Raw genomic sequence first — 18915 nt, 5'->3', positions numbered from 1 at the left:
GGATGGCATTGAAGGTATAGATTGCTCTGGGTAGCATAGACATTTTAACAATGTTTATTCTTCCGATCCATGAGCACGGAATTTTTTTCCATCTTTTTATGTCTTCTTCAATTTCTTTCATGAGTGTTCTGTAGTTTCTAGAGTATAGATCCTATACTTCTTTTGTTAGGTTTATTCTGAGGTATCTTATGGTTTTTGGTGCTATTGTAAATGGAATCATTTCTCTAATTTCTCTTTCTACAGTTGAGTTGTTAGTATATAAGAAAGCAACTGATTTCTGTGCATTGATTTTGTAACCTGCCACATTACTGAATTGCTGTATGAGTTCTAGTAATTTGAGGTTGGAGTCTTTTGGGTTTTCCACATAAAGTATCATGTCATCTGCGAAAAGAGAGAGTTTGACTTCTTTGCCAATTTGAATACGTGTTATTTCTTTTTGTTGTCTGATTGCTGTTGCTAGGACTTCTAGTACTATGTTGAATAATAGTGGCAAGAGTGGGCATCCTTGACATGTTCCTGATCTTAAGGGAAAGGCTCTCAGCTTTTCCCCATCGAGGATGATATTCACTGTGGGTTTTTCATAGATGGATTTTATGAACTTGAGGAATGTTTCCTCTATTCCTATACTCTGAAGAGTTTTAATCAGGAAAGGATGTTGTATGTTGCAAGTGCTTTTTCTGCATCAATTGAGAGGACCATATGGTTCTTCTCTCTCCTCTTATTAATGTGTTCTCTCACATTGATTGATTAGCAAATGTTGAACCACTCTTGCATCCCGGGGGATAAATCCCATCTGGTCGTGGTGAATGATCCTTTTTTAATGTACTGTTGGATCCTATTAGCTAGGATTTTGCTGAGGATTTTGGAATCCATATTCATCAGGGATACTGGTCTGAAATTCTCCTTTTTGATGGGGTCTTTGCCTGGTTTGGGGATTAAGGTAATGCTGGCCTCATAGAATGAGTTTGGAAGTTTTCCTTCTGTTTCTATTTTCTGAAACAGCTTCAGGAGAATAGGTATTATTTCTTCTTTGAATGTTTGGTAGAATTCCCCAGGGAATCCATCAGGCCCTGGACTCTTGTTTTTTGGGAGGTTTTTGATCACTGCTTCAATTTTGTTACTGGTTATTGGCCTATTCAGGTTGTCAACTTCTTCCTGCTTCAGTCTTGGCAGCTTATAGGTTTCCAGGAAAGCCTCCATTTCATCCAGATTGCTCAGTTTATTGACATATAGTTGTTGATAATAATTTCTAATAATTGTTTCTATTTCCTTGGTGTTAGTCGTGATCTCTCCCCTTTCATTCATAATTTTATTAATTTGGGTCCTTTCTCTTTTCTTTTGGATAAGTGTGGCCAGTGGTTTATCGATCTTATTAATTCTTTCAAAGAACCAACTTCTAGTTTCTTTGATCTGATCTGCTGTGTTTCTGGTTTCTAAATCATTGATCTCTGTCTAATTTTAATTATTTCTCTTCTAATACATGGCTTAGGCATCATCTGTTGCTTTTTCTCTAGTTCTTTAAGGTGTAGAGTTAGTTGGTGAACTCGGGATTTTTCTATTTTTTTAAGTGAGGCTTGGATGGCTATGTATTTCCCCCTTAGGACCGCCTTTGCAGTATCCCATAGGTTTTGGATAAATGTGTTTTCATTCTCATTGATTTCCATGAATTGTTTAATTTCTTCTTTGATTTCCTGGTTGACCCAAACATTCTTGAGCAGAGTGGTCTTTAGCTTCCAAGTGTTTGAATTTATGCCAAATTTTTTTCCTGTGATTGAGTTCCAGTTTTAAAGAATTGTGGTCTGAGAATATGCAGGCAATAATATCAATCTTTTGGTATCAGTTGAGACCTGATTTGTGACCCAGTATGTGGTCTATTCTGGAGAAATTCCATGTGCGCTCGAGAAGAATAAGTATTCTGTTGTTTTAGGGTGGAATGTTCTGTAGATATCTATGAGGTCCATCTGGTCCAGTGGATCATTCAAAGCTCTTGTTTCCTTGTTGATTTTCTGCTTAGATGATCTGTCCATTGCTGAGAGTGGAGTATTGAGGTCTCCTACAATTAATGTATTGTTATCAATATGACTCTTTATTTTGGTTAACAGTTGGCTTATATAGATGGCTGCTCCCGTGTTGGGGGCATAGATATTTACAATTGTTAGATCTTCTTGTTGGATAGACTCTTTAAGAATGATATAGTGTCCTTCTGTGTCTCTAATTACAGACTTTAGTTTAAAATCTAATTTGTCTGATATAAGAATTGCTACCCCAGCTTTCTTTTGAGGTCCACTGTCATGGAAGATGGATCTCCAACCCTTCACTTTCAGTCTGGATGTATCTTTAGGTTCAAAGTGTGTCTCTTGTAGACAGCATACGGATGGGCCCTGAATTTTATCCAATCTGCAACCCTGTGCCGTTTTATGGGAGCAATTAGGCCATTCACGTTGAGAGTGATTATTGAAAGATATGAATTAATTGTCATCATGTTGGCTGTGAAGATGTTTTTATAGATTGTCCCTGTAAATTTCTTTTCTATATCACTCTTAGGGTATTTCTCCTTTTATAGAACATCTCTTGATATTTCTTGCAGGGCCAGCTTAGTGGTCACATATTCTTTCAGTTTCTGCCGGTTGTGGAAGCTCTGCATCTCTCCATCTATTCTAAATGACAGCCTTGCTGGATAAAGTATTCTTGGCTGCATGTTCTTCTCATTTAGTACCCTGAATATGTCTTGCCAGGCCTTTCTGGCTTGCCGGGTCTCTGTGGATAGGTCTGACGTTATTCTGATGTTCCTCCGTCTGTACATAAGGAATCTGTTCCCCCTAACTGCCCTTAAGATGGTTTCCTTGGTTCTAGGTATTGCAAGTTTTACTATTACATGCTAGGGTATTGGCCTATTTTCCTTGATCTTGGGAGGGGTCCTCTCTGCCTCTAGGATGCGAATGTTTGTTTCATTCCCCAGATTAGAGAAGCTCTCAGCTATGATTTGCTCAAATACATCTTCTAGTCCTCTCTCTCTCTCCACTCCCTCCAGGATTCCAATTATTCTGACATTCGAATGCTTCTTGGTGTCACTTATTTCTCTGATTCTATTTTCATGGATTCTGAGTTGTTTTTCCCTGGCCTCCTCTTTTCCCTTTTTATCTATTATATTGTCTTCCAGGTTGCTTATTTGTTTTTCTGCCTCCCTTACCCTAGCTGTTAGATTATCTAGATTGGATTGGATCTCATTGATAGCATTTTTAAGTTCTGCCAATTCTGCTTTCATTTCTGCCCTTAGAGGCTCTATGTTGCCTTTAATTGATTTCTCCATTCTAGCTATTGTCTTCACAATTGCTAGCCTGAATTCCATCTCCGACATCTTGGTTATATCTGCATCCATTTGTAAATCTGCAGCATAAGTCATAATCTCTGAGTCTTTCTTATTTTGGGGGATCCTCCTCCTAGTCATTCTCGTTGATGGATGGTTGAGGGAATGTATAGAGTCCAAATTATTGACCAGAACCCAAGCAAGATGCACCTGTTTTCTAGGGACCTTAGGGTTGCTGGCCTCTTGTTTTCCCAACCTGTCTTCTGGGGGAGGGGCTTGCTGCGCTGTTACAGGGGCAACCCTGTTTGGGTGGAGTTGCCCTGCCCCCCTGTGGCGGGGGATGGGCTCAGTGGGAATCAGTTTTTGGGGATTTTGTACTCTGGTGGCTTTCCCTGGTGGCTTTCCACGTCTCTTCCATGAGTCAGAGCAGAAAATACTGTTTCCAACCCTCCGCCTCAGAGCAGGGAGATCACAGTCTGTTCAGTGAGCTCTCCAGGCCACACTATCTCCATTTCTGTCCGTGCCACTATAAACTGCAGCCTCCTGGGTTATGCACCCCTCCGCAGCACTCCCACTCCTGCCTCCAGGTCGGGGCACATCTCTGCCCTTTGTGATTCTAAAACTGCCAGCCATTCCCAGTTTGCATGGGCGACTCTGCCACTACAGGTTTCCGCACCGGGGGCTACCCTAAACTCCTTTACCCACTACTATTGGTCTGCGCGTCTGTGCCCTGTCCCCAGGGAGTGAGGCTTTCGCTCACTGGCGGTGTAGGATCCCCATGGACAGGCTCCCTCCCACTGCTATTTATCCTCCAATATCTGCCCGTGGAATCACGGCTCCCCGCTTCATACCTCAAAACCGACCACCTGCGATATTCTGTTTGTAGATACCCAGATATTCTTACATCTCAGGCTGATTTCGTGGGTGCTCAGAGTGGTCTGGTAGATACCCAGCTCAATTCCAGGGACTAGTTGATATGGGGTCTCCTACTCCTCCGCCATCTTTCCTTCTCCACATCATTGTTTTTGATGTAGTGTTCCATAATATATTGTTTGGGTATAACACCCAGTGCTCCATTCAATACATGCCCTCTTTAATACCCATCACCACGGGCGCCTGGGTGGCTCAGTTGGTTAAGCGACTGCCTTCGGCTCAGGTCATGATCCTGGAGTCCCAGGATCGAGTCCCACATCGGACTTCCTGCTCAGCAGGGAGTCTGCTTCTCCCTCTGACCCTCTTCCCTCTCGTGCTCTCTATCTCTCATTCTCTCTCTCTCAAATAAATAAATAAAATTTTTAAAAAAAATTAAAAAAAATACCCATCACCAGGCTAACCCATCCCCCCACCACCCTTCCCTCTAAAACCCTCTGTTTGTTTCTCAGAGTCCATAGTCTCTCATGATTCATCTCCCCCTCCAATGTCCCTCCCTTCATTTTTCCCTTCCTACTATCTTCTTCATTTTCTTAACATATAATGTATTATTTGTTTCAGAAATACAGGTCTGTGATTTAACAGTCTTACACAATTCACGCACTCACCATACCCTCCCCAATGTCTGTCAACCAGCCACACCATCCCTCCAACCCCCCACCACTCCAGCAGCCCTCAGTTTATTTCCTGAGATTAAGAATTCCTTCTATCAGTGAGAGCATATGATACATGTCTTTCTCTGACTGACTTATTTCACTCAGCATACTACCACCCAGTTCCATCCACATCATTGCAAATGGCAAGATTTCTGATGGGTGCATAATATTCCATTGTGTGTATGTATATATATATATATATATATATATATATATATATATATATATACACACCACATCTTCTTTATCCATTCATCTGTCAATGGACATATTGGCTCTTTCCATAGTTTGGCTATTGTGGACATTGCTGCTATAAACATCGGGGTGCATGTACACCTTCGGATCCCTATATTTGTGTCTTTGGGGTAGATACTCAGTAGTGCAATTCCTGGGTCATAGGATAGCTCTATTTTCAATGTTTTGAGGAACCTCCATACTGTTCTCCAGAGTGGCTGCACCAGCTTGCATTCCCACCAACAGTGTGGAGGGTTCCCCTTCTCCGCATCCCTGCCGCCATCTGTCATTTCCTGACTTGTTAATTTTAGCCATTCTGACTGGTGTGAGGTGGTATTTCATTGAGGTTTTGATTTGGAATTCCCTGATGCCGAGCAATGTTGAGCAATTTTTCATGTGTCTGTTGCCCATTTGGATGTCTTCTTTGGAAAAATGTCTGTTCATGTCTTCTGCCCATTTCTGGATTGGATCATTTGTTCTTTGGGTGTTGAGTTTAACAAGATCTTTATAGATTTTGGATACTAGCCCTTTATCTGATATGTCATTTGCAAATATCTTCTCCCATTCTGTCATTGTCTTTTGGTTTTGTTGACTGTTTCTTTATCTGTGCAAAAGTTTTTTATCTTGATGAAGTCCCAGTAGTTCATTTTTGCCCTGGCTTCCCTTGCCTTTGGCGATGTTTCTAGGAAGAAGTTGCTGCAGCTGAGGTCGAAGAGGTTGCTGCCTGTGTTCTCCTTTAGGATTTTGATGGACCCCTTCTCACATTTAGGTCTTTCAACCATTTGGAGTCTATTTTTTGTGTGTGGTGTAAGGAAATGGTCCAGTTCATTCTTCTGCTTGTGGCTGTCCAATTTTCCCAACACCATTTGTTGAAGAGACTGTCTTTTTTCCATTGGACATTCTTTCCTGATTTGTCAAAGATTAGTTGACCATAGAGTTGATGGCCCATTTCTGGGGGCTCTATTCTGTTCCATTGATCTATATGTCTGTATTTGTGCCAGTACCATACTGTCTTGATGATGACAGCTTTGTAATAGAGCTGGAAGTCCGGAATTGTGATGCCGCCAGCTTTGCTTTTGTTTTCCAACATTCCTCTGGCTATACGGGGTCTTTTCTGGTTCCATACATATTTTAGGATTTTTTGTTCCATTTCTTTGAAAAAAACGGATGGTATTTTGATATGGATTGCATTAAATGTGTAGATTGCTCTAGGTAGCATTGACATCTTCGCAATATTTGTTCTTCTAATCCAAGGACATGGAACATTTTTCCATTTCTTTGTGTCTTCCTCAATTTCTTTCATGAGTATTTTATAGTTTTCTGAGTAAGATTTTTTGCCTCTGTGGTTAGATTTATTCCTAAGTATCTTATGGTTTTGGGTGCAATTGTAAATGGGATCAATTCCTTAAATTCCCTTTCTTCTGTCTTGTTGGTGTATAGAAATGCCACTGATTTCTGTGCATTGATTTAATATCCTGCCACTTTACTGAATTCCTGTATGAGCTCTAGCAGTTTTGGGGTGGAGTCTTTTAGGTTTTCCACATAAAGTATCATATCATCTGCAAAGAGTGAGAGTTTGAATTCTTCTTTGTCAATTTGGATGCCTTTTATTTCTTTTTGTTGTCTAATTGCTGTGGCTAGGACTTCTAGTACTATGTTGAATACCAGTGGTGATAGTGGACATCCCTGCCATGTTCCTGACCTTAGGGGAAATCTCTCAATTTTTCCCCATTAAGAATGATATTCGCTGTGGGTTTTTCATAGATGGCTTTTATGATATTGAGGTCTGTACCCTCTATCCCTATACTCTGAAGAGTTTTGATCAAGAAAGGATGCTATAGTTTGTCAAATGCTTTTTCTGCATCTATTGAGAAGATTATATGGTTCTTGTTCTTTCTTTTATTAATGTATTCTATCGCATTGATTGATTGCAGATGTTGAACCAACCTTGCAACCCAGGGATAAATCCCACTCGGTCGTGGTTGATGATCCTTTTAATGTACTGTTGGATCCTATTGGCTAGTTTTGGTGAGAATTTTTGCATCCATGTTCATCAGGGATATTGGTCTGTAATTCTCCTTTTTGATGTGGTCTTTGTCTGGTTTGGGAATCAAGGTAATGGTGGCCTCAGAAAACGAGTTTGGAAGTTTTCCTTCCATTTCTATTTTTTGGAACAGTTTCAGAAGAATAGGTATTAATTCGTCTTTAAATGTTTGGTCAAATTTCCCTGGGAAGCCATCTGGCCCTGGGCTCTTGTTTGTTGGGAGATTTTTGATGACTGCTTCAATTTCCTTAGGGTTACAGTTCTGTTCAGGTTTTCTGTTTCTTCCTGGTTCAGTTTTGGTAGTTGATACATCTCCAGGAATGCATCCATTTCTTCCAGATTGTCTAATTTGCTGTCATATATTTGCTCATAATATGTTCTTATAATTGTTTGTATTTCTTTGGTGAAAGATCTCTCCTCTTTCACTTAGATTTTATTTTTTGGGGTCATTTCTCTTTTGTTTTTGATAACTTTGTCCAAGGGTTCATCTTTTTAATACTTTTAATACTTTCAAAGAACCAGCTCCTAATTTTGTTGATCTGTTCTACTGTTCTTTTGGTTTCTATTTCATTGATTTCTGCTCTGATATTTATAATTTCTCTTCTCCTGCTGGGTTTAGGCTTTATTTGCTGTTCTTTCTCCAGCTCCTTTAGGTGTAGGGTTAGGTTGTGTATTTGAGTCCTTTCTTGTTTCTTGAGAAAGGCTTGTATTGCTATATACTTTCCTCTTAGGACCATCTTTGCTGCAACCCAAAGATTTTGAACAGTTGTGTTTTCATTTTCATTTGCTTCAATGAATTTTTTTAATTCTTCTTTAATTTCCTGGTTGACCCATTCGTTTTTTAGCAGGATGCTCTTTAGTCTCCATTTATTTGAATTCTTTCTGACACTCCTCTTGTGGCTGATTGTGGTCTGAAAATATGCAGGGAATGATCCCAATCTTTTGGTACAGGTTGATACCTGATTTGTGTCTTAGAATGTGATCTATTCTGGAGAATGTTCCATGGGCACTAGAGAAGAATGTGTATTCTCTTGCTTTGGGATGGAATGTTCTGAATATATCTGTGAAGTCCATTTTGTCTAGTGTGTCATTTAAAGTCTTTATTTCCTTTCTGATCTTTTGCTTAGATGATCTGTCCATTTCAGTGAGGGGAGTGTTAAAGTCCCCTACTATTATTGTATTGTTATCAATGTGTTTCTTTGTGTTTGTTATTAATTTGCTTCTGTAGTTGGCTACTCCCATGTTATTGGCGTAGATATTTACAATTGTTAGATCTTCTTGTTGGATAGACCATTTAAGTAGGATGTATTGTCCTCCTCATCTCTTATTATAGTCTCTGGTTTAAAATCTAATTTGTCTGATATAAGGATTGCCACCCCAACTTTCTTTTGAGGTCCATTAGCATAGTAAATGGTTTTCCATCCCCTCACTTTCAATCTGGAAGTCTCTTTGGGTCTAAAATGAGTTTCTTGCAGACAGCATATTGATGGGTCTTGTTTTTTTATCCAATCTGATAGCCTGTGTCTTTTGATTGGGGCATTTCCATTGTACTGCCTGTAAGGTGACTGTGACTGTATATTGTCTGTGTTCCCTTCTGGTCTGTGTTACTTTTTAGGCTCTCTCTTTGCTTAGAGGACCCCTTTCAATATTTCTTGTAGGGCTGGTTTCGTGTTTGCAAAATCCTTTAGTTTTTTTTTTTTTGTCCTGGAAGATTTTATCTCTCCTTTTATTTTCAATGACAGCCTAGCTGGATATAGTATTCTTGGCTGCATATTTTTCTCATTTAGTGCTCTGAATATATCATGCCAGCCCTTTCTGTCCTGCCCGAAAGGTCTTGTCAATCTAATGTTTCTACCATTGTAGGTGACGGACCTCTTATCCCAAGCTTCTTTCAGGATTTTTTCTTTGTCTCTATGACTCGTAAATTTTACTATTAAATACCAGAGTGTTGACTTGTTTTTATTGATTTTGAGGGGGGGTTCTCTGTGCCTCCCGGATTTTGATGCCTGTTTCCTTCCCCAAATTAAGGAAGTTCTCTGCTATAATTTGCTCCAAATACCTTCTGCCCCCTCTCTCTTTCTTCTTCTTCTGGGATCCCAATTCTAATATTGTTTCATCTTCTGGTATTGCTTATCTCTCGAATTCTGCCCTCGTGATCCAGTAGTTGTTTATCTCTCTTTTTCTCAGCTTCTTTATTTTCCATCATTTGGTCTTCTATATCCCTAATTCTCTCTTATGCCTCATTTATCCTAGCTGTTAGATTCTCCATTTTTGATTGCACCTCACCAATAGCCTTTTTGATTTCGACTTGTTTAGATTTTAGTTCTTTTATTTCTCCAGAGAGGGTTTCTCTAATACCTTCCATGCTTTTTCCAAGCCCAACTAGTATCTTTAAAATCATTATTCTGAACTCTAGTTCCAACATCTTACTAATGTCCATATTGATTAGGTCCCTGGCAGTCAGTACTGCCTCTTGTTCTTTTTATTTGAGGTGATTTTTTCCGTCTTGTCATTTTGTCCAGAGGAGAAAAGATGAATGAGAGAACAAAATACTAACAGGGTAACATCATCCCCAGAAAAATATACTAAACAAATCAGAAGAGACATGAAACTGGGGGAAAAGAAAGGGAAAGGAAAAAAAAAAAAAAGAAAGAAAAAGAAAAAGATCTAAAAAAAATGAATATGATCAAATATGATCAGGCTGGTGAATAGATCAGTGCCACATGCTAGACTTTGGACATATTTTGGTCTGTTAGAATTAACTGCCTCCTAAAATTTCAAAGAAAGAAAAGCTTATATATGTACAAAAATAAGGGTATATATGATGATGGGATGGAATATGACTGTAAAGGTGAAAATTATAAAAGATTTTATAAAAGGAATTGATAAGATAAGAAGTTGGTTGAAAAAAGAAAGAAGACAAATAAAAAAAAAAGTTAGAGAATGTGATCAGGCAGGAGACTAGAACAAAGACATACAGTAGAGATTTAGGGTATTTTGGTCTGTTAGAAGAAACTGCATCCCAAAATTTTAAAGAGAGAACAACTTATATGTATACCAAAATTAATATTTAGTACCATGAAGAGATAGAATATGACTCTAAAAATGAAAAATAAAAGATTTTTAAGAAAAGGATTGATAAGATGTTGGTTGAAAAAGGGAAAAAGAAAAGTTAAAAAAAAAAAGAAAATGAAAAAGAAAAAGAAAATTAAAAAAATTAACATTGAAAAACTGAAGAATCAGGGGGAAAAAAGCCATGAATTCTATGTGCTGTGTTCCCCTAGTGCTAGAGTTCTGCCATTCTCATTGATCTGTAAACTTGGTCTTGGCTGGCTGTTCTTGCTGATCTTTGGGGCGGGGGGGCTGTTGCAGAGATTCTCAAATGTCTTTGCTGGAATCTGAATTGCCCCACACTTGCCAGGTCCGGGCTAGGAAATCTGCTCGGGTTTGCTCTCCATAGCTTTTTTTCCCTGCAATCTTTCCTTTCTGCTTTGGAGGAAGAGAGTGAAAATGGCAGCCGCCCAATCTCCACCCCAGAGGAGCCAAGAACTTGGGGCCCCACTCCTCAGTGCACTCCCAGAAAAAAGCAATCACTCCCGTCTCCCCGGTCTCTGGCCGCACTCTGTGCTCACCTGGCCTGTGACCGAGTGTTTCTATCTCTGGCACACGACCCTGTTTGGAGTCTCCAAACCCAGCAGATTCCTGCAGTGCACTCCTGCGCCACTCCTCCCAGGGGAAAAAGGGGAGTCTCCCTGGATTGGCCGCTTGTTGGGTCCTGCTGGAAGAGCCGTGGCCCAACTGTGCCAGAGATCATGGTTTATGGCAACCCCAAGCTGAGAGCCCACTCCTCAGCTCCGTCTCTGCAGCCGGCTTCCCTGCTCCGATACCTGGGAGCTCTGCCACACTCAGGCATCCCCAGTCTTTCTGTGACCCCGAGGGTCCTGAGACCACACTGTCCCAGCTACGGTTCCAACCCCTGCTTAGCCACTGGATCGGCGTCCCTCAGCAGAGCCGACTTCTAAAAGTTCCAATTTTGTGCTCTGCTGCTCTATCACTTGCAAGTAGCGGCTGATGAAGGCTCCCTCCCTCCACTGTCTATCTTATGGAATATCACCTCAGATTCACTTCTCCACACATCCTACCTTCCAGAAATTGGTGTTTTTCTGTTCAGAGATTTGCTGCTATTCTTTTCTCAATCTCCTGTTGAGTTCACAGGTGTTCAGAATGGTTTGATACCTATCTAGCTGAATTCCTGGGACCAGACGAAATCCAGGTCTCCTAATCATCTGCCATCTTGCTCCTCCCCCAGCTGTATAGTTTTAAGAACAAGGGATTATGTTTGTAGTGTAAATACCTAACATAGTGTTTAACATTTTTTTAGCTATTCAAATAGTGTTTGTGTGAATAAATTAAGCTATTTTTTTTATTTATTCTCTTGATACCACTTGTATATTCTCTACCCTGTTGCTGCAGGGTGTAAGACTTATACTGTTGCAGGATTTACAGTCAAATATATTTTTTACAGCAATAAGCTTGGTTTTCTTTCTTCGTATAAACTAATAAAGAAATAAATATAATAACAAAACTTCCCTAGCTATATCCCCAGCAGGTATCTGACTAAAAACTTAAAAACTGTAGATATTTACTATTAGTCATATACTATTTGGTATACTATTTCAATTTTCCACTCTGCCAAGTATTAGTTTAAAGATGAATTATTGAAACTAAAATCAGCTGTAGTGTTGCAGCTATTTGGTACATTAAATGCCAAATGCCTATAAGTGACTTCATTAGAAAGGATGGATAGAGTTCCATTTAAAGCACTGGGTAGATGAAATTAGCATCCTTACTACCTTTAATCAGCCTAATGTCTATCTTTTATTATGCTAAATTTAACAACCTCTCTTTCTTGAGTGTTTATTCTTATTTTCGGAAAATAGAAGAAGTGACTCACTATGTAGTATTTTAAAATGTGAATGTTAATATGAAAATAGTCTGGTTCACATAAAAGAGTGCTTTCTAAAACTAAAGATGTTTTCTTAGAAACCTCATTTAAAAAAAGTAACAGTTATGATGGTAAAATTTAGTCAATGTAGGAGTCTCATATCTTTGTGGGGTTCCCACACGTGTGAACATAATTATAATTGTGTTTATTTTTTCTGTTTTAAAAAATCAGTCACTTTAGTCAATCTGATAATCACTTCTATATTTTTTCTGTCTTCATCTTTTAACAAACTGATGTGCTTTAATATTTTAACTATATATTAAGTCTGCTTTTTTTGGATTTGGATAACGTGATACACTTTTTGCATAGTATGATCCTAAGTATTAACTGAGAGAAATCAAATTCATTTTCAAGGCCATAATTCAATAAGTACAATATCTGTCAATTAAGTCCCTGGCAACTTTAGAATCAGAGACTGCTCAGATAAACCAGTCAGAACTGATTTATTGACATTAAAAATCTACATAAAATTTTGAATTATGTTGTTTTTAATAATCCCGTTTCCTCTAAATTTGCTTTTCAGTGCTTTTTATAGCAGTTTCTGAAACTATTACATTTATGTATGTTATGTCATCATCACCATTTCACTTATAGGCACACTAAAAATCAATGTTTTATTCAAGTGATTTTCTTTTATTTTACTGTGATTTACTGAAAGACATGAAAAGACTGGATAAGAACCACATCAACTTGCTTCTTATCTTCTAATGTTTTTCTATTAAATTTTGAAAGACTTCTAAGAAACTAACTTGACTAGATTTTGAGGGCTTATTTAAAATACATCACAACTTGTATGTACGATAGTAATATTGTCCCAATGCCTAATTTTATTTGGTAGTGCATGTATGAGTCAGACAACTAGATCAAATTTGATCTTACAAGAGGAAAGACAAAGAAATTTAAGTTTTCTAGTGACATTCTTGGGAATATACTCTCTGATCCTGAGAGCATTTTGCCAGATGACTGAACTGAGAATCAGCATGCCAGTTATAATTGCCAATACACTGTACCAAACCGATATTGAAATAAACAGGATGTCTCCAAAATACTTGTCCCAGAACCCGTGATGTCAAAATCACACAGAGAATCTGATTGGTAAACATATGTGAAACTTTCCAAAATGATGTGATAAAGGATTTTATAAGGAACTCTAAAGCTTTATTGTCAGGTCCCTCCTTACTTGCTCCTTATACCCCTCCTTATTAAACTACCCTAATTGGCCTGCTCCCTCTTGGGATAAGGCTAGATATCACCTTTTTCAGACAATCTTTCCAGACCTACAGAATGTTTGGTTGTTCTTTGAGGTAGCCTGGCAAACTGTTTCTGTCTAGCATGGCTTTTTTTAAAAAACATTATATTGGCATTTATAGTTTATTTTCTTGATAGTAGCAACTGAGACCTGTAATATAACTCATTTCTTAGCCTGTGATAGATGTTCAATACATGTTCCTTGAAAGAATGAGTAAGTAAATAAATGAATTAACTGAAGAAAATACACATCACTTAAGTGAGAATGAGTCACTTTACTGAGTCTATATTTAGGGAATACCTGTATCAAATAGTTAAGAATTAAGATATGGTTCAATGGCTTCAAATTCTAGATGAGAAAATGACTCAGAAGCTTCTGGAGACACTCAAAAATAAAACCTTGATATTACAATTATGGATGTTTTAAATCAAATAAATGGGAGAAGTATCTAAGGAAATCCATGTGACATAGGGTGCTTAGGAATTCTTAAAAAAGAACTTGGATGAATGAATTTTTTAATTTTTAATTTTTTATATTTGTTTATTTAGAGAGAGAGAGCACGTGTGCATGTGACTGGCAGGAAGGGGCAGAGGGAGAGGGAGGGAGAGAATCTCAAGTAGGCTCCCCACTCAGCACAGAGCCTGAGGCGGGGCTCAATCCCAGGACACTGAGATCATGACTAGAGCTGAAATCAAGAGTTGGACACTTAACCAACCAAGCCACCGGGTGCCCCATGGATGAATGATTTCTTTTTAAAGTTATTCTTAAGAAAAAATATCCAGTTTTGAATTCTTGTCATCAAATCATCCAGATATGGGCTTAAAAATAGATTAGAGTTGGAGTAAAAATCTTTGAAATTCACTTAGAGATTTGATTTGACAACCCTCAAAGAATAAAGGGACCCCAAAACTAACTAGAGAAAAAGCTGGAAGTCAGGCATAAAGATAGGTAAAACCAGGGAGATTTTTGTAAAGAGAATTGATATATTAATAATTAAAATTGCTTCCTTAGGATTAAGATCAATTTCTGACTTAGTTTTCTCAGGGAAAACTATGTTGCAAACAGCTGAAGCATCTAAAAGTAACATTGGTTTTATGAGAGTAATTGCCATATAACTAACTACAACTTATTTATTTATTTATTTATTTGCTTGTTTATACATTTTAAAATATATATACATATTCATGTATATATTTATTATGAACTCACAGTACTGGACTTATGTTTACTTTTTAAAAAATCAAATAGTACTTTTTAATTAGTATCAACATTGCATTGAAAGAGCAAAGGGAAAAGATCAAACTGGTAATCTCCCTCCTAGAATTAGGATTCATGTCTAAGCGTTTCTCTAAACCTAATGAAATCACTTTTTACATGCTACTTATAGGTGTTATGCTAAAGAAAGCTACCAAGAAACACCACTGTTATCCTAAAATTTCACTGGAAAATTACTTTAATATATATATCTAAAGGTGTATATATCTTTAGTTAAATCATGGGGGAAATCTAAGGTTCATATTTATTGTATTTACTGTAATATAATTAAAGTTTATAAATTGTCACTTTTAGTGCAGTTTGAAACACTTTGAATGTAATGTGTTTTGGCTATTAGGCCTTTATTTTCCTCTGAAGTGAACACTAAACATTGAGAAAATGGCTTTGTTGTTAAAAATCATATGCTATTCAGTCATAAAATTTAATACTTGAATATATTTTAGATCGCTTTTCCAAATAGGGAAAGAATATGACATCATCACAATTATTTATGATAAGATGTATACATTAAATGATGTGGAAAAATGTTCAACTAAGTTAACTAAAGTTATGTAATGGAAATAAAGCACCACACTAGAAATATAGTACAAAATAAATATAACACATTTTGAAAATGGATCTTTGATCAAGTGCTAAAAGCAGATATTTTAATTTTTTCAAAGAAAATAAGACCGAGTTTAGATGGTTCAGAAAGTATCCTACAATTTACTTTATCATTTAAAATCATTTGAGGATGATTCATGACAGAATCCATGATCCATAGCAAAATTACAAGTTTGAGATTTGGCTTATCTCTGTTTAAACCAACAGCTTACATTCACTTAACACTTATGTATTGTCATATCCTATGCTGGGCTCATTATACACATAATACGTAATAGGTAGGCATGTTTATCCCAATTTCTTAGGGGATAAAAAAAGGTTCAGAGAAATTGGATAACTTTACCAAAGTAAAACGTTTAATAAATGTCAGAGGTGGAATTTAAATGCAGATGAATGAATAAAGAAGACGTGGTTCATACATTCAATGGAATATTACTCAGCCATTAGAAAGGATGAGTATCTACCATTTACATCAACATGGATGGAACTGGGAGGGTATTATGCCAAGTGAAATAAGTCAATCAGAGAAACACAATTATCATATGGTTTAACTCATATGTGGAACATAAGGAATAGTGCAGAGGACAATAGAGATTGGGGGGAGGAAACTGAAAAGGAAGAAGTCAGAGAGGGAGACAAACCATATGAGACTCTTCACTCTGGGAAACAAACAGGGTTGTGGAAAGGGAGGTGGGTGGGGGGATGGGATAACTGGGTGATGGGCATTGAGGAGGGCATGTGATATGATGAGCACTGGGTGATATACTCAACTAATGAATCACTGAACATTATATCAAAAACTAATGATGAACTATACCTTGGCTAATTGAATTTAAATTTAAAAAATGTGGAAATGTTTCTCTCTACCAAGCTGCCTATCTTTTTAGGATCATATCTTACTCTTTTCTTTCCCAACTCATTTTCTACTACAGCAATATAAAAATATACTACTTTTTTGAAAATCTCATGATCTTTCATGCCTTACTCTCTTTATAATTTTTTCTTTTTTTAGTTTATGTTCCTTAGGAACGTCTAAGGAACTTCCTTCCTTAGGTTCTTTCTACTTTTAAATACATGACAAACTTCTATTTTCCTGAAAGAGTATCATCATATTATAGATTCATAATAAATCCCTTCCTGACTACCACCATTTTTCTCCAAAGAGGTACTTGCTTTCTATTTAACCTCTGTGCAGTCTATGTTTTGTGTACTTTGTATGTGTGCATTCTATTTTTAAAACTTTACATGTATATTTAAGTTTTCAAATTATGTGTTAGCTTCTTCAGAGGTTATGTATATTTTACTCATATTTGGATCCACAGTGCCTAGAACATTGTTTGGTATGAAATAGGTGCTGAATAAGTGTTGAACTGAAGTAAAGGCCTTTGTTGTTTGCTTTTGTTTTGTTTTCAAAATCATATTGATGATGGAAAGAGGCCAAATCTGAGTAAGAGGAGAATATCACTGTTTTTGACTTTAGATGATTGGAATTATGAGTAAAAATTTTAAAGTTTGAATATTTTCTAGAAGGATACTAAACTTGAAATCAGAAGTCCTAAATAAATTATTGCTTTTTCATATATAAGCAGTGGTAACTTGGGTATTTTATTTCTTTAAACTATAATTATTTCATCTATAAAATGTGACTTATACAACTCTTTTTTTAAGTCATATGGCTATTTGGAGAATCAAATGAAAATGGAATAATGTATATGAAAACACTTGCAGAGTGCAAACCATTATATGTGACAGTCCTATTATTACATTTTAGGTAGAGAATGTGATCCAAGAAAGATTAGCAAAACATAGTAAGGTGGGAGTTTAGCAGCCTAGTTGTGTAGTAGTTAGGTGCCGTGGACTGTCCTAACTGAATTCTTAGGAAGTCTTCCAAAGATTCAGTGATGAAAATTGTCAATTAACTGTGTTTAACCTGATATGTAGTTGTTGGTGGCATACCATAGATTGAATTTAGTCCTCATTTGTTTAGGAATAACATCTGAAAGTAAAATGAGATGTAAAAATCATGAATATTATTTTCCTTTATTTCCAAAACTGACCACCAAAAGGTAATGAGATTTTTGAGAAAAGAAAAAAAAATGTAGTTAGAATAATTTAGAATTGTCCCATACCATATACTCCTGTGATGATTCAGAATGCCCATATTCAAATTAAATATTTATTCCTTTTCAAAGTTTGGCAATTTTCAGAAATTGAGTTTTATTTTAAGCAATCCTAACACAAGTTACGATCTTACAAAAAGCAGTTTGGGAAAAATCTGTCCTAGAGATTTTTAGCAAATAAGAAGATAAGAGAGGAGAGACTGACAGTTTGAAAATCAAGTATAACTGAGAATTTATCCCCAGCTAGATTCAAATTAGGAAAGATGAATAGTGAAATCTCTACTTAGGATTATTTCATTATTCCACTATGGATGCTTCAATTTTTAGTAGTAGCAATGAAAGTAGCAAAGCGATCTGTCAATCAAGTATATTCAGCAGAGTCATCTCAAGGTCTAGGCAAGCCAATAGCTATACATTTAGTGAATATATTCATCTATGGATTATTGCTTTACTAGTGGATGAACACAAGCTGTATGCTGGGATATAATGGTGGTTTAAGGGCTAAGAGAGAGCACATTATTGCACAGCTAGTATATAATGATAGTACCCTTAGGAAGTAATTGTTACATTTTAATCCAGAAGTAAGCAAAGACTGTCTAAATAGCTCTTTAAAGTAGAATTAATTCATAATAAGGAAATGATGGAGTTCTTAACTGTCATGTATAAGGAAACCCATGAGCAAGCTCTATTCTAAATAGACTTTTTAAAAAAAGAAAAGTAGAGGCGCCTAGGTGGCTCAGTCATTAAGCGTCTGCCTTCGGCTCAGGTCATGATCCTAACATCCTGGGATCGAGCCCTGCATCGGGCTCCCTGCAGGGCGGAAAGCCTGCTTCTCCCTCTCCCGCTCCCCTTGCTTGTGTTTCCTCTCTCGCTTTGTTTCTCTCTCTCAAGTAACAAGACAATTCATTAAATTTCACAAGGGAACTTGCAGTATACAGATGTAGGCCAAAACATAGGGGTCTTTAGGTCAAATGTGAAGTTATTTTAAATTAATTCTTGTCATCAAACTAAAATGACTTTTGAATAGTAATTATCTTTTACTTTCATTAGCAATGGTTCTTGAACTTTAATTTCTAAATCTTTTTTTTTAAGATTTTATTTATTTATCTGACAGAGAGAGATCTTGGTTATAGAAAGGAATATATTAAAGTTTCTTTGGCTATTAATGCCTTTCTAACAGAAACTTAATATTTAGGTAAAATGGTATTATTAGGTAAATTAGGTAATATTAGGTAAAATATTCAGATTCTATGCCTATGGTAACATTAGAAGCTTGAAAACTGTTAGACAAGGTAGCATAACACTATGTACTTTTGAAAAATCGAGTTTAAGGAATCAACTTTCATTTTGAGATGTCCATTATTTACCATCAGTTTTGTAAGTAAAAACTGAAAAAATACTTTGATTTAGATTTTTCTATAATTTTCCAAAGGAATTGCAAACATTGAAGGATAAAAGAAAGTATTTGGGAAGAATGAGAGGAAGACGGAAG

This window comes from Eumetopias jubatus, unplaced genomic scaffold, assembly GCF_037043125.1.
Source record: "Eumetopias jubatus isolate StellerSeaLion01/CBP00866 unplaced genomic scaffold, mEumJub1_p1.0 scaffold_4, whole genome shotgun sequence".
NCBI classification, from domain to species: Eukaryota; Metazoa; Chordata; class Mammalia; order Carnivora; family Otariidae; genus Eumetopias; species Eumetopias jubatus.
This window is presented reverse-complemented; position numbering follows the sequence as displayed.